The 17,222-nt window shown below is 40.3% G+C and overlaps 1 protein-coding gene across 2 annotated transcripts in view; it reads left to right on the forward strand.

The window, feature by feature from the left end:
* GPR1 (G protein-coupled receptor 1) overlaps positions 1–17,222 on the forward strand; it is a 44,159-nt gene that overhangs the window by 4,165 nt on the left and 22,772 nt on the right. The window contains exons 2-3 of one of the 2 annotated variants that reach the window (XM_005874228.2): positions 3,214–3,366; positions 15,485–15,576. The gene's annotated coding sequence lies outside the window, so the exon portion shown is untranslated. Of the gene's footprint in view, positions 1–3,117; positions 3,367–15,484; positions 15,577–17,222 lie in introns of those variants that run through there. The other variant, XR_001363669.1, reaches the window with a different exon arrangement.

Consider the following 17,222-nt stretch of genomic DNA (forward strand, 5'->3'; position numbering starts at 1 on the left):
ACAGTGTCAGATGTTAATGCATCCTTTGGATTGATTTATGACCAAAAGGGGGCAGTGGGGATGAAAAGGGGCCACATACTAAATCTGACAAGTTCAGGGGAAGCCAGTATGGTGGGCCACACAAATGCAGAGACTGAAAGTAACCAACCACACAGGAGCATCTAAACACAATTTTTTATTATTATTATTATTATTATTATACAGATACTGTATCTTTTTTAAAAATTGATTTCAGAGAGGAAGGGAGAGGGAGAGAGAGATAGAAACATCAATGATAAGAGAGAATCATTGATTGTCTGCCTCCTGTATGCCTCCTACTGGGGATCATCGACCCCACAACCCCTAATCAGGAATCAAACCATAACTACCTGGTTTATAAGTCAATGCTCAACCTCTGAGCCACACCAGCCAAGCTGAACATAATTTTTAACTAAAAGTGAGTTATGGCGATAGTCAAGTCTCATCCCAGACCTTGACAAAGGTCAATCTCTACCTTAAGGGAGCCTGTCTATTGCCTTTTTTTGTATCCAAGATAACATCACATTTGAAATGTCAGCGTAATCTCCTTTACTGGACCCCTCGGGGCACACCCACTGCACCAGAGCACAAGATCACCCAGGACCCCTTTTGTTATCTTGTTCCCTGAATAGCATCTCTATGTGCTATAAATGTGGTGTGTAGAGTCAGTGCCTGGGACTGAACTCCAACTCTGCAACAGACAGTAGAGGCCATCTTACTAGATCTCCAATGAACTGACTCACCAGCTTAACCAATGCACCACCCAACAGCCTGGCTGATGTCCACTGCACTCACTGCACGAAGGGTGGCACTTCAGCTTCAACTATTTTTGAATAATGGACCAACTGTAAGGCACATCTTAAGGGAGCTCCTCAAATATACAGCTGAGACATTTGATTTACTGTTCCTGAGTTTTTTGGACCAATTTTTATTTTTTATTTTGTTTTATTTATTTATTTTTATTGATTTTGTTTTTACAGAGAGGAAGGGAGAGGGATAGAGAGTTAGAAACATCAATGAGAGAGAAACATTGATCAGCTGCCTCCTGCACACCCCCTACTAGGGATGTGCCCGCAACCAAGGTACATACCCTTGACCGGAATCGAACCCGGGACCCTTCAGTCTGTGCAGGTAGACGCTCTATCCACTGAGCCAAACCGGTTAGGGCATTTTGGACCAATTTTAAAGGTAAGTAATCATATGTTTCAACTCTATTGTTTTAGGTGGTAGCGAAACATAAAAATGTGTACACTTTCCTGAGTTTCGGTGTGTACCGTGCTTAAACTATGCTTGGCACCTAGTAACTGTTCGCCAAATGTCATTTCTCATCCTTCTCTATCCTTTGCTCCTCAATGCTTGCCGCTCTACCACCAAAAAAGAAACTCGAAACCGTGTAAAGTAACCAACAGTTAAAATTCTTCTCAAAAATGTCTTTTGTGGGTGAAATTGTGCTTTTGTGTGACGACAGAAGGTAGCATATAACTAGTAGTAAACGCTCACATTGCTGAAGCAAAGCAGTGGGAGCTGGTGCCTAAGCAGAGTGCTCTACTACTTGCTACGCCTTCAGCCAGCACATCTGTGCTGGGGTCATACTGAAAAGAGATAGGCCAGGATTATCACTGGTGGTTACTTCTGTGGAATCAAGGGACTGGGACCCGAGGGGAAATGTGAGGGAGCACATCCTCATAGGCAGGGGGAAATTGGTAGTTTGAAAAAGCATCCCCCAGGGTTATTCCCATTTGCTCCCACTCCACCCTTACCCACTACTCAGAGGATCCTGCTCTAAATCTTCTAGACTTGGTCTTGGAGGGGAGGAAAGAGCATTTTCCCTCTACCTTTCATTGTTCGTGGCTAAGACCCCGTGTAAAAAGACACGAACAGGAGGAGGGGGGACAAACACAAAACAACTTTAATTACGCGCATTCAGGAGACCCACAAAGATACCAGCCTCGAATGGTGGCCAGAAGATTGAGGATTATATAGGATCCTGAGCTAAGGAAAGGGATAGGGGTCTGGGATTTAAAGGAGGGGAAGGTAATTCACAGGAAGGTGAGAAGAGGAAATGTTTGGGAAACAAAGGTTGCCCTGACAGGCAGATAAGCCTCTGGGATGAAAAAATGATCTCCAGTAGTAGCTCTCTTCCTGATACAGGCCCCCTTTCTAATGTAAATGTCTCTTATAAATGTAGATTTCCCCTCACAAAAGGGTAACCACTGCCTGCTTTCCAAGCTTCTTCCGGGTCTGCAGTCTCTTCAAAAATAATCAGCTCAAAATAAGCCTTACGCCAAAGAGGCACACTTGGGGTGGCCCCCGGTGCTCCCGGCAGCCTCGCACAGCAGTCAGACACAAAGCCGTGTGCTCCTCAAGCCATGTTCAATTAGGTGGCCCACCCATGTTTCAGGACCTAATAACATTCGATTTCCAATATCACATGGTCAAGCTGATGTTAGACCTTCCCCAAATAATCACGTTAGCCCTGCAGAGGGAAGCTAACCACATCAAGGCCTGCTCACCTTCACCCCCCCGCCGCCCACCCGCCCCCCAAACTCGCCCTGCAAATTTCTGAATTATGAGTCCTGTTTCAGATACACAGACGAGCCCGTATCTGCCAGGCCCACGAGGGAGATGAGAGATAAAAATCCAACCTTTAATTTCCTCAGAGCCTGGCAAGCTGTCTCTCAACCTGCCTCACTAAAACACACACACACACACACACACACACACACACACACACACACACACACACCACAGCTAAAATGCTCGCCTAACTGACAATGTGATTCCAATTCTCTTCCCTCTCAGAAATACACTGAAACCCAGGGCATTCGAAGAGCTCTCCTTTGACATTTCTAAGGTTCTTTTCATTCCATTGTTGAAATGAGATTTAATTTGACTTTTCCTAGGCTCAAGCCCACCCAAACAAAGGAGGCATGGGTGCCTCCCCCACCCCTAGTTCCTCAGCCTGTGGCACTGCAGCCAATGGCAATGATTTCCATTCAAGAAAACAAATCTCAGTTACACACACACACACACACACACACACACACACACGCACACGCCGAGCAAAAGAATTAATTGGGGCAGTATGCTCCTTGCTTACTTTCCTCCAGGAAAGCAGGGTGAATTTTTATGGAGGGTGGAGGAGGAAGGGAAGAGCCACATTCAGAGGAAACCCAGCATCATTCTCCTCTACAGTGTCATTTCAAACAGCCAGATAAAAGCCAAAGGAGGAAGCAGGGAAAGAGTACACAACGTAGCAGTTCTGAAAACCACCCTGTGTTCCAGTCTGCAGCAGGCAGGTCACACCCAGGCATCACAATAGCGCCTCTGCTTTCAGAAAATTAACTGGTAAGTGCTTCTTGTTTGTTTTTCAAGGGACGCATTTGCAGCTGACCAGATGAGGATTCCTGCAGACAATGTATGTCTAAAGCAGTATTTGGATTAACTACCAGCTGGCAATAAAAATAAAATAAAAAAAAGAAAGAAAAGAAGAGAAAAGGAAAGAAAAGAAAAGAAAGGGAGAAAAAGGGACTCCTGATAGTTTATGAAACACTTTAGGTGAAGGTTCATATTCTTGGTCCTGATAAAAGTGTTGAGGGAAGATCATAACAGGCATTGCTACAGCTGCTGATTAGATCTAAACTCCTGAAAGAGAGAGAACATAAGGGCACAGAGAACTTGCTGTAATTTCCTCAGCTTTTACCTAGGAAATGGTTCATAAATGTGGATTTTAAGTAGTTGTGACTCAGAAATAATCAAGCATCATTTCTGGAAAGCCCACTGTAGAGAAATCTAATAGGAGAAAATGGGGCTCTGAGATGAAAATTGATTTTCCCTCCTTAGATCACAAGGTAAGAAAAAGTTCTAAATTGAGTTGTAATGTAGTTTGGTTGTATGTGTGTTTCCCCCCTCTCTTTACAGAGATGAATAGCTTGTGGTTCTTCACAACAAACTTTTCTTTGTTGTTGCTACTTGAAATCTCCTAATCGATTGCCTGTTCGAATGGCTGGTACCTGGGCCCTCCTAATGGAGGACTAATGGCTAAATGCAGAGAAGTAGCTGGGGGGAAAGGTTCGGCTAACTCGATTGTTCCTATGGTGGTCAGATAACTGCGAGCAGCAATTGCTTTCTGCCTAATGGTTTATCATTTTCTTCAAATGAAAGCTAATGAAAACCAAATGAAGGTTTGATAATGGAACTTTCATCAGCAATAACTCTTAAATTGGCCCTTTTCACTTAAAACAAACTCATTCACCCAATCTTCCATAAACTTGTTGCTAAATTAATCCACTATTATTATTTTTTGTTTGTTTTGTGGGAACAATGGCCAAGGGACCTTTTTCTGGGTTTCAAATTACCTAGTCCAAGTAATGCCTTTTACTGGATAATTCTCGTCATGTTTGCACATCTTCCAGACACAAAATGGTTTTTGTTTTTTCCGTGGCCTTTCTTTATGAGTTTATCTGAGACATATTTAGTTTATAAAGAATGTCCTACATTTCCTTTGTTACTTTACCGCTAATTGCCATTTTCCTGAGATAAATACTTAACCCAACATTCCCTTTTCAAAGGCCACAGCACTGGGAGCTAACTTAAATTAGAAGCAACCTAAATATCCAACAGTAGAAGGCTAGTTAAGGAACTTTTTATGTATAATCTCAGTGAAGTATGTTGCAGTCATTAGGAAGTCATAATTTGAAGGGTTATGTGGCATTGTGGACGGGTGCTTATATTGTAATGTTAACGATGATTATAATGATGTAAAAAGTAAACACAGTTGAAACAATTGTAGGAAATAAGCAAAATTGAAAATAGTTGTGTTGAACTGATGTTGTGTCAGGAAGGAAAACTTTCCCTCTATCCTCTTAGGTGCAGTTCCTGAGGTCTTGTGAATTAAACTGACAAAAGACAGATTTGTAAGAGAAAACACAAATTTAATCACATAGTTTTATATTTTTATTTATTTTAATTTTTATTGTCTAAAGTTTTACATAAGTCTCCATTTTCCCCAATTGATCCCCCCCGCCCCCCCTGCCATTTGTCTCTGGATCTATTCTTGTTCATCAAATTATATTCATCATTATATCCCACATATGAGTGAGATCATGTCATATTTATCTTTCTCCGACTGGCTTATTTCACTTAGCATAATGCTCTCCAGTTCCATCCATGCTGTTGCAAATAGTAAAAGTTCCTTCTTTTTTATAGCAGCATAGTATTCCATTGTGTAGATGTTCCAAAGTTTTTTAATTCACTCATCTGCTGATGGGCACTCAGGCTGTTTCCAAATCTTAGCTATTGTAAATTGTGCTGCTATGAACATAGGGGTGCATAGTTTTATTAATGTACATAGATGAGTTCACATAAAAATGTGACTATAAAGGGAGGGTTAGAATTCGGGGCTTATAAACCATCTTAATAGCAGAAAAGAAAGGGGGAAAGGCACTTACAGGAATACAAGTGACGTCTTAAAAAGAAAAGGGGAAGGGGAGAAAGAGTATTTATGGGGAAACAAAACTCCAGAGCTCTGACTTTTTAATGAAAATTAAATGAATCCTTAGGGGAATAGGTGGGCAAGTTTTTGTAACATGCCTGTTTAGGTGAGGTATGTCTTATCTCTGGTGATCAGAGCCGAACTTCTTCCCTGGTTACTCCCAGGGAAGAGATTTATGACAGTTGAGTTCCTCTGGGACCTCAAATGCTTTCTGCTCAAAATAATTTTAATGCCACAGTGGTATATGCTGGACCCCTTCGGGTGATACATCCCCCCCCCAAAAAAACTTTCTCTAATAGTCCATTACTTTTATAAATTAGAAACTTTCTAATATTAAAAATTTCTATCTATTATTTCTCTTCAGGTCTCAGTTTTCATATATACCACATAAAGTTAAATCTTTCAATCTGGTCTGGACTCCAGTTCTAATTCACCTGGTTTCTTTGGTGATGTTAACGTTAGTAAAGGTTTCTACCTCAAATAAAACTTCTAATGAAATTAATAAAAGCCAAGACAACAATAAAAGCTGATAGTATAAAAATTTTAAAGGTTAAAAAAAAAGACTAGTTAAATGAAGATTACTAACATAACATTCTTTGATACTGGACAGTTTCCAACTATGTCTCAAATCTAGGTTGCACAATATTTTAAAATTGCTGTTTTGATTTTATCTGTCTCCAGAGCTCTGATTCAACTCTGTCTCTAACTTGTTTCATGCCTTAAGGAAGAACAAATTCTCGGGACCTCAGTTTCCTTTCCTCTAAAAGAAATCCGATAGGTTAGGTTTCTTCCAGCTTTTTATTCCCCCTACCACTTATTTTAATCGCTGCTTATTAAGTCATTGCTCAATGTGAAATACATAGTGGGTACTTAGCAAATACAGTAGGTACCTAATGCATGTTTAGTGAGATACACTTTTATTCAGACTTTATTTTTTTATATCCAATTATCATAGTATGCTCTGATTATGCCACTGCTGCTGAAAAAAAAATCTCTTCATTGTTGAAGAAAATGGTGTAGTAGGAGCAAACTGCACATGATTCGGGCACCACTTTTTACTGGAAATTATGCAGTCTTCCTTTCAGGCAAGAGAATATTATTGGTCAATGATTAATTTGAGGGTGGAAGGGCAGGGGTTAAATGAGGCCTGGCTTTGCCTGTGGAAGGGTTTCTTGTTGTGTGAAGCAAACTGACCCCGGGGGGAGCCAACATCCAGCCTTGGTCACAGTGGCCCCTTGTTCAGCAAACACAATCAACTGGCCCATGTAAACCTGCATGTGAGAAACCCTGCATTCGTCCAGCGATTTTCTGCAGGACGAATGCACCTAAAGACTTGGTTTGTGGTAAAGGGGTTCCTGCAATCAAATACATAAGGCATATTAGAGCTTTTGTATGGTTGACATTTCGATTTGTTCTGTTTTACAAATCTCAGTGTTCACCTCCACGTTTAAGCAAAGGAAGAGGGACGCTGGGATATGTGGTTCCTTTTTGGAAGTCTGTTCTTTTCCATGTTTGGAGGGAAGAGAGGTTGTTTCTCATTAACTAAGAGAAGCCATCTTTATGTGTCACATTCAGTCAAGCAAATATTGACTGACCCCTCAGCCGGTGTGGTGGAAGAAGACGGGAGGGTTTTAATGGGAGATTCTTGTCCTAAGTGAGCTTAGAGTTGTGCTGTGTGGAGGACAGAATTAAGCTATTACACTAAAAAGATTTAAAAGCATGCATTTCCTACAGGATATGGAGTTCAGAAAAGGGAGGACAGAAGTGTGCAAGTTAACAGTTCCTGGAGGAGGTGAGACAGTGAGAGAGGTGGGTGTTGGTGTCCCGTTGTAAGTCAAGTGAGATGAAAAGATCTGGACTTGACTGAGCAACTGATAGGGTGTACCCAGGAGAAGTCCTTCTTGGCCTGAGGAGCCCAGAACAGCCTTTGACCTCTGCTAGGAGAGAGGGTGTGAGAACAGCATGCAAGTGCAAATGTAAAGCATTGCTTTCCCTAAAACATCAGGGCAAAAACAGCCCTTTATTTTGGGTCTTCCATAACAAAGAAAATCATAATAAGAGAGTTCTCCAGCCCACTATCCTCACTTCATCCCAAAGTTCTACCCAGCTTCAAGGCAAGTGGCCAGTGCTCTGGCATACACCGTATGGTCTTGGTGCCCAAGAGGAGCAAACTTATAATTCACCTTCACCTCCTAGAGCAGCGGTTCTCAACCTGTGGGTCGCGACCCCTTTGGGGGTCGAATGACCCTTTCACAGGGGTCGCCTAAGATCATTGGAAAACACATATATAATTACATATTGTTTTTGTGATTAATCACGATGCTTTAATTATGTTCAATTTGTAACAATGAAATTGGGGGTCACCACAACATGAGGAACTGTATTAAAGGGTTGCGGCATTAGGAAGGTTGAGAACCACTGTCCTAGAGGCTCCAGAAATACTTTTTACTGAACATATATTTTTTTAACGGGGCGGGGCGGGAGAGGGGTGAGGCTGGGGGAGGGAGGGCTTCATGGAGAAGGACTTTGAAAGGAGGTGTATGCAACTTGGCAGCCTGAAAAAGAGAATCCAAGCCAAGGCTAATATGTGTGAGGTTGAATTTTCATAGGACCAAATTATCTTCACTGTGATAAATACATGAAAAATCATTCGTATATAAAGTTAGGCCATTGGACCTAGAAGAAAGTTCTTATAGATATGACGTCTTTAATTCTCACAAAGAAGTTTTCTTTGGTGGTTTATAATGATATACCTCTATTTGAGTCGGAAAAATCTGGTAGTGGAACATATCCTGCCTAATTATACCACTAAGAGTTGACATAAATTTTTTTTTCACTAGCTTGTACCATATAAAACGGATATTATTTGACCTTCACCATTTTTGACCTAATAGAATGGGAATTTCTTATGCTTTAACATAAAACATAGATTACCAATTTAATAAAAGTAGTGAGATATGTTCATATATAATTGTTTTATTATGTAAATATTTGTTTGATGTGTGTATTTTGTTTGTACACATTGTATAGTTAACTATATTTAACATTAAACTATAGCAAGCATATAGTTTTGATATTGAGAAAGCACTTCCTCCTTCATGCACTACAATTTTATTGAGCATCTATTGCAATAAAGTAGTTGAGATATGAGGGTGAGTAAAACATAGCTCCTGCCTTTGAGGCTTTCACAGTTTAGCAAGGGAGATAAACACATTAACAGAGAGGTTGTGAACAAGGGTTAAGAAAGAAGTGTCTGAAGTCAGACAGCCCCAGAAGCCATGTCTGGACTTTACCACTTTTGCTAATTGCCCCACCACTCTCACCCTCATAGAAATATAATAGTAAATAATAGTACCTCACAGGATTGTTTTGAGAATTAACTGTGAAAAATGCATGTAAAGTTCCTTAGACACTTAACAAGTCCTCAGGAAATGTTAGGTGTTACCATAATGTGTTAAATGATATTATGTAATTAGGTGCGCTTGGTATTTGCTTCCTTTTTAACGTAGATAGGTGAACTGGTTTTAATTATAAGCAATACATGATTAGACAACCATGTGGTTTACAGGAAACTAGTTTGCCCTTAATAGCAATTTGAAGAAAATTCTCCATCATCTTCCCTGTCAATCAAAAATCCTGGTCTAATGAAGTGGCTGAACAAATTTAACACCTCTCAGGAGTGAGACTAGCTTTCCTAGGTAATCAGCATTCTTTTAACACCTTTCATAAGAAGAGGTTCTGAGCACAGGAATGAATGGAGTTGATGATAATTACGAACTTCTCAAACTCACCTTTGCCTTCTCAGACAAAATGAAATATTGGTTATTGTTGAGATGCCCATCAGCATGAATGCCTTTTATCAAAACCCACTGTACTGTCTTTCCACCAGTCAGTGGATATTATTGAGGTCCGCTCTTTGCCAGAAACTGTGGTAGGCTCTGGAGTATAGAAGTAAGCTAAACTGCAGCCTGGTGGTGTTACAGGACATAAGAGGGGCTCATCTTCCCTGGTTGCATGTGGAAGTGGGGTCATTGGGGTACCGTTGGATAAGCATTTCTGGAGGCTCCCACGGGAGGATGAGATATGGTAGAAAGCTTTATTTCATGGAATTATGCCCCCGGTTTCCAAGTCCCATTTCCCTTAGTCCAGTCATAGAAGAAATGTAGCTAGGGCTTCAGTAGAGCTAAAATCAGAGCTAATATCCAGAGTTTCCTTTCCATGTTGGAGCCGGGTCCAGTCCAGCGCCAGGCTAGCTTAGCTTGTGTTTCCCATTTGTAGTCCATTAGTCCATTGCATGCGGGGTCCACAGGGCTATGGGCCATAGGGGTGAATGCAAAGAAGCAGGAGCAAAAGGACCCCACAAGCCAAGGGTAACACGCAACAAGAGCCCAACTTCTTTGCTTGGGGATTATGTATTCCCAAATGTTTGAGCACTTGCAGTGGCTACACCCATTCTGGCCAACCACCCCTGATCCCAGGTGTGATTTGCAAGCAAGTGCCTTTCCTGTGTCACCCCAACTTTACTGGGCATGTGTCTATCTTCCCTTTGTTGGACTCCTTCTCCCCCATCCTCCCATGATCTGCTGGAAATGGGCCAGGATCTCCTGGGAGTGTGAAATTGCAACTTCCTGGTGGAGCTGCCCAAATGACATGGCTATCATGTCTGGCCTTCCTGTTGCTCCTTTCCTTTTATTAATAACTAGCTCATTACAATGGGATCAGTGGGAGAGAGACATTTAGCAAATAAGCATTTAAGTATATAACTAAAAATTATAAGTGAAGAATATAGGGATCCAGATTTAAAATGTGGGATAGGCTTGTGGAGGTTAGGAAAGTAACATGTAAAAACACAGCTTACCCTTTAGAATTGTTGGTGATTTTCTCCTTAATTCCAAAACCACTAGCAAATTCAGAAAATTAAAGCTTAGTCAAATCAGTTGTTTGGTTACCTTATGGAAAATACTAAGTTGATATAAATTACGTATTATGTTGCCCAGGTGCAAAGATAATATTAAACAAGACTCTTCTGCTTGATTGTCATTCTCCCTCCTACAAGCTTTCATTTCATTAACTCTATTCAAAATAAAACCAGTCGCCTCTGGAATGATTTTACATAATCAACACACAAAACATATACTTAATTACAGTTGCTTACATGCTCTGACCAAGAAGATGGGGGAAATGTGGTAAAATGGCTAAGCTCTTCCTACCTTGTCAGGGAAGGGATGCCTAGCTCTGGAACGATATTTCATGTATAAATATGGCATTTCTCTATTGTTTGCCTTTTGTTCTGAGAGACTGCATGGGGAAGGGGAATGTCAGCACACACATGAAATTGCTTGTCTGAGAGGTTATAATGCACCACTCTATGAAAGTGGTATTTTCGGATTTTCTCAGAAATGGATTACATCTCCCAGAATACAGAAAGGGGGAAAAACGATTGTAGAGAGTATTTCTCCATTTTAATTTTACATTGGGATATTTACAGAAGCATTCAGTCATTTGTTTCAACCTTAAATAAACAGAAGTTTGGTTGAAAACAAATCAGCTCTCTTTTCTAGCCATGGCAAATGGAACCTGCTTGAAACCTCTGGCTGCCGTTGAGTGATTTCTTTAAAAATGACCATTTTCCTCTTTTTATGTTTTTCTCAAGCCATCGGTAAATAATTTATTTATCAAATTTAAGAGAATGCCCCAACGGAAAAATTTTTTGGAAGAGCTGATGTTTTTCTTGCTAAGGCAGACAATTGATGTGTTCTCTGGCTAGCTGGGTTAGCCGGCAGGGAGATTACAGCAAGGAGCCCAGCCATGTTGTACTGATCTTCCTCACAAGAAATGAACTCATCGACACAAATCATTTGATGCAAAAACAAATAAACTCCTTTAGTAGAACATTATCACAGGATCAGAATGTCCTACGTTTGGACAGGAAGCAATGAGCACAGTTCAGCTTTACCGTAACAGCAGGAAACCACTAGTTTGCTGCTCACCGTGGTGTCTTTTCAGCTGATGTTTTCTCTTAGGATGAAACATAAATCCAAAATGTTATCTGAAGTAATCACAAATAATATCATCAAACGAACTCTCTGACTAGAGCCATTGGTCATTAAATTAGCTAGAAACCCAAGAATTTGCTACCTTTCAACAAAGTCATATGTTAGTTATGTGAATTATTTCACAATCCACCCTAACAAAAAGACTGATAAAGTGAGGTAACAGCAACAGCATCTCACACTTCTTCAGGCCTTAGTCTGAGCCGGGCACTGTCAATGGTTTGCTGATAGATTTTCTCCCCAGATCATTGATGAAAAAACTAAATCGATTGTAATAATAATTTTAAAAAGGCCCTCACCAGTTTGGCTCAGTGGATAGAGCGTCGGCCTATGGACTGAAGGGTCCTGGGTTGGATTCCCGTCAAGGGCATTTGCCTTAGTTGCGGTCACATCCCCAGTAGGGGTTGTGCAGGAGGCAGCTGATCGATGTTTCTCTCTCATCGATGTTTCTAACTCTCTATCCCTCTCCCTTCCTCTAAAAAATCAATACAATATATTTTAAAAAAATGATGCAGTACATGTGACCACTGCCTTTGCTTTTCCTCCTCTCCTTCTGAATTCTCAGCCAGAGCTCCTGTAACAAAAGGCAGATTAACAGATTTAATTTTTATTTATTTATATTAACTACAAACCATTAAATGCATACAAATTACATAATACAAATATAATTCTATATAAAGTTTATATTAATTTTTACATAAAAGACAGAAAAGCATACACAATTAATATTAGTGGTAAATGACCTGAGAGCCTTCCAAAAGAAGGCTTTATAATGAAGGCCCGAAGAAACGGTTAAAGGTGAGTGTTTTCATGAGTGTTTGATGAAAAGTTGAGAGTCATGGAAAAATGTGGTGGGACCAAAGGGTTATGAGCTGAGGGTAGTATGTGGGGAAAATGTAGCAAGGCCTGTTTTTTCAGATTCCTGGTCCCTCGGCTTCTGAGATGAGGACACTCCTTTCCTCTGGCTATGGGAGAGGCACCTCTCACATGCGGGTTTTATGACCTGCCTCAGGGGAAATCCAGAAGGCCTCTCTGGACCCACTGTTTTCTCAGATTCCTTCGGAGTAAAATACTTAACAGGCCAAGGTGCCTTATTTTGGGCACCTGAAACCTGGTAGTATCTATGTCGGATGGAGGGGAAAGCTGTGAACCTACAAGTAAGAAAATGGGAAGTAGAAGAACACTACAAATAGAAGTAAAACAGGAAATAGGAGACAGAGATGGAAATTGCAGTCGTAACAGATGACTGCATCAAGCCGGGAGCTTCACTTAATTGCCTCATTTCATCGTCGGGCAGCTGCCCAATAAAGTAGATAGTATTATCCCTATTTTACAGATGGAGAAATTGACGCTTGGAGCTTTTAACTCATTTGCCGAGGCCACACAGGTGAAAAAAATGGCACTGCAATTAGAAAGCAAGGTCTGTGTGACTCCAGGCCCTAGTTCCTAACTGCTGTAAAATACTGCCCGGAAATGCTTGTGATCGTTCACATCCAAACACTTTGGTGAGAGGGACTGGTGGGAAAGAGGGAGGTCGAACAACTGGAGAGACCAGGCGACAGAAGAGATAGAAGACCGACTGCAGAGGGCTATGTAGAAATAAGCCTCAAGTCTACATATCTACATAAACACCCTGGAAATATTTAGATACCCCAAGGGAGAGATGAGGCAAGGACGGTCACAGATTAGATATAACTGCAAATTCTTTGGGGCTGCTGTGAATTCTCTGTATCCCACGGTGCTGAGGCAGATAGTATCCTCAGGCCAAGGAGGCATTCTGTGTTCTCAGATTGCACTCAGGCAAAGCAGCACATCTAACCAATTATTTTGTTGTTTGGGGCTGGCTGGAACATTGGTTTAGCTCCCTTCCTCTGTTTGAGAAGCTGCAGCAGGGATTAAAGTGGCCTCAGTCTAACTGAAGAGAGAGAGAGAGAGAGAGAGAGAGAGAGAAGGAAAGCTGAATATATCTGAGTGCTGTGTTAAATATTCTAACTATGCAAAACAACTACATTAATCTTGCTTATGGGTCCTCAGTTTTTTCCCCAGTGACAAAAGATAATTTTAAACAGGTAAATCATGACTCATATAAATATGAAATTAATATGTTTCAAAGGTTTTAATGAACTCATTAGTAAATGAGAGAATCAGTAAAAATATTACATGGATTAAAAGGAGAATTCAAAGTATCACACATACATAGGCCATCAAGAATGTTGAAGTGAATTTATAAACAGTTGCAAAACTGGCCAATACTCACAAGGCAATAATCAATTGCGTTCTACTAGATACAATTCATTTGTATTTCTGTGGACAAAGATCATTTGCAGAAATATCAACTTATACAACTATAAAATACCTCAGAGACAATGACAGGCAGAGAGAACCTGAAAAGACACACCAGCTAGGGTGCCCAGGGAGCTTTTTGCACATTGTGAAGTCCTTTACAGTATTTACTGACAGACCCTAAATATACTGGAAAAACAGTTATCCTTCTGCATATGTAATTCAGTATATAAAAAATACTAAACCAAAACTCACAAATTTCATAATGAAAGTAAAAATAGCTCCTTTCCAGAATTTCTTATTGCATACTTTTAGATGAATCCATGGAAGCTAATGTTTAACTGCTTCTGCTTTACTGTACTAACTTAGTCTGCTTTTGGAATAATACTACTCCCCACCCCTCAACTTAGCTGTTGGCCACACTGGTGACATCTGTAATAAAGTTCTCTTAGAGGCCAAACCTTAGTACAGGCCAACAGCTGAGTATTAATGAAATAATTCTAAGAAGAAAATGGAGAAACATTATATAGTACTCTCACTATAAATGGGGAAAATATCTGAAATAAAACCCAACCATTAATCATATTTCTCAGAGCACCTGCATATCATAAATCATGTCTTACAGTGTAAGACCACGGTACTGATTTTAGTTCTAATATTTCACTACAATGTGTCAAAAAGTTGGGCAATGTGGTCCTTTTTAAGCAGTTTAAGATGCCACCTTAAAAACACTTCAGATGTTTGCTGGGTGTGTTAGTTAAAGAGATAATTGTTATTATTCCATGCAAAATAACTAATTATAAATCTAAACAAATTATTTTAAATAAAAGTTGCCTAGGGAGCAAGCAGCTCTCTAGATTTGAAAATGAGGTGAGCCCTAGCCGGTTTGGCTCAGTGGATAGAGCTTCAGCAGGCAGACTGAAGGGTCCGGGGTTCGATTCCGGTCAAGAGCACATGTCCAGGTTGTGGGATCAATCCCCAGTGTGGGGCGTGCAGGAGGCAGCTGATCAATGATTCTCTCTCGTTGGTGTTTCTATCTCTCTTTCCCTCTCTTCCTGTCTGAAATCAATAAAAATATATTTTTAAAAAAAAAAATGAGGCGAGGGCCAGACAAGAGGATAAACATGAAAAATTGAAGGTCTCATGCCCTGGCCGGTTTGGCTCAGTGGATAGAGCATTGGCCTGAAGGTTCTGGGTTTGATTCCTGTCTAGGGCACATGCTCAGGTTGCAGGCTCGATCCCCCAGTGTGTGTGTGTTGGGGGGGGGGGCATGCAGGAGGCAGCTCTCTCATCATTAATGTTTCTATCTCTCCCTCTTCCTCTCTGAAATGAATAAAAATATATTTTAAAAAATTGAAGGCCTCTTGGTTATGCTTTGTTCAGCTTCCTCTGATTCTGAGCTGGAAGTGGAAGTAATGAGTGGAAAGGTAGAATATAAAGGATGGCCTGAAATGACAGCAGAGTGTGTCTTAGGATGACACTTGCCATTAGGACTGAGACCTATCAGCCACCAGCACCATCAGCAAGCCCCCAGTGTTTGCCAGGAGGTCAGGATCCTGGGAAGGCTGCTGTTTTGTGGTTAACACACACATCCATTAGGTCGAAACTAATGCACCCTATTTCCACATCTATTTAGGTTCCTCTCGGTTCTTGCTCCAATTCTGATTTCTGCATTCTGACTCCTGGCTCATCGTCTCCTGCAGCTGGACTCATTTCCAGGCCCCTTGAGTGAGTATTGACACTTGGCTAATAAATATGCGATGCTTTCTGACACATGGCTTCCTATAGCCTTACGATCTCTTTTCTTCAAGTGTGGTAGAGCCTGGGTTCTCCTGGTTTCAAGTTAGCTTGGTCCTGTGTGGTGAGACCTCCCCTCCCAGGCCCTCAGCTGCAGCTGCACGTCTTTCCTCAAGGTCACTCTATACCTAAGTGCCCTGAAGGGCTAGCATTCAAAAGCTCTCTGCCGCTCCCTCCTGGAGCCCAGCAGTGCTATCTCCAACTACTTCCTGGCTCAGGTCCATCCAAATTAACAACTTGATTGCTAAAATAATTCTAGAATTCATATTCTCCCAATTTGGGGTAAGAAAGAGAGAGCAAGCAAAAAGTCAAATCAAATTTAATTTTGGTCATAATGGTAGGCGTTGATGTTTAGTAGGTAAAATTATTAACTTATACCCAAATCATATTTATTTTAACTCTTTCTCACGTGTTCTTTATTTTATTTTCTCACTTGTTGTTTTAATAGATATTTATTGAGCAAATTCCATGGTCTAGGAATTGTTCTAGCAAATAAGGATACAACAGAAAATAAAAAAGAGAGAAAGTTTTGGAACTTAAGAGTTTACACTGTACATCTAATTGGGTTTCTTATAATGAGGAAGTAAATAATTAATGACTTAAAAGAGGGCTACTTTATAGAGGGGAAAACTTTAAGAGTCTAATTGATATGCTAATCTATGTTCTCTCAGTTAATCACAGACAGAGTAACCATTAAACATGGGGCATACTTGAAATAAAGACATAGTGCTCCAGAAGGTATAGTCTTGCATAACAAACATCCTGGCCCCTATTTCCCCCTCCCCCCCCCCCCCCCACAACTTTTCTTATGAACAAATTCAAATATTCATAGAAGTTGAAAGAATAGTGCAGAGAACAACCATTTCCCTATCATCTAGATCAGTTGTTAACATTTTGCTATATCTGGTTGATCTGTAATTCTTTATATGTAATATATAAATATACATTTCTTATTTGAAAATAATTTCAAGATGACAGAAAAGTTGCAAGTAAAATGCAAAGAATTCTCTCATATGCCCTCTACTTAGACTCACCAATTGTTAAAATTTTGCCCCATTTGCTTTTTTATATTCTCTCTGTATGTAGTTTCTCAGAACCATTTCAGAGGAAGTTGAAAATATCATGCTCCTTTCCCCTATATATTTCAGTGTCTATTTGTTAAAACAAGGACATTCTTTTACATAACCACTGTACACTTATCAATTACAGGAAATTTAAAATTGATTCAATATTTTTTATCTAAACTACAATCCATATTCCAATTTTGTCAACTGATCCAATAATGCTCTTTGGGCATTTAATTTGTCTCCAGTACAGGATTCAGTCCAGCATTGTATGTTGCATTTAGTTGTCATGTCTCTTTAGTTTATTTTAATCTGGAACATTTCCCCAGCCTTTCTTTGTGACATTGGCGTTTTTTAGGGAAACAAAACTTTAAAAAACAAATTCTTCATTTGGAGGTAATTTGATGTCCATCCGTGTTACAGGTTGAGTTATCCTAGAAGACTCTGGGACAGAGTGTAATGATCAAATATTTATTAGATTGTGCCCTTAGGGTCTATATCTATGTGTGAAAG

The sequence above is a fragment of the Myotis brandtii genome, unplaced genomic scaffold (genome assembly GCF_000412655.1).
Source record: "Myotis brandtii unplaced genomic scaffold, ASM41265v1 scaffold43, whole genome shotgun sequence".
NCBI classification, from domain to species: Eukaryota; Metazoa; Chordata; class Mammalia; order Chiroptera; family Vespertilionidae; genus Myotis; species Myotis brandtii.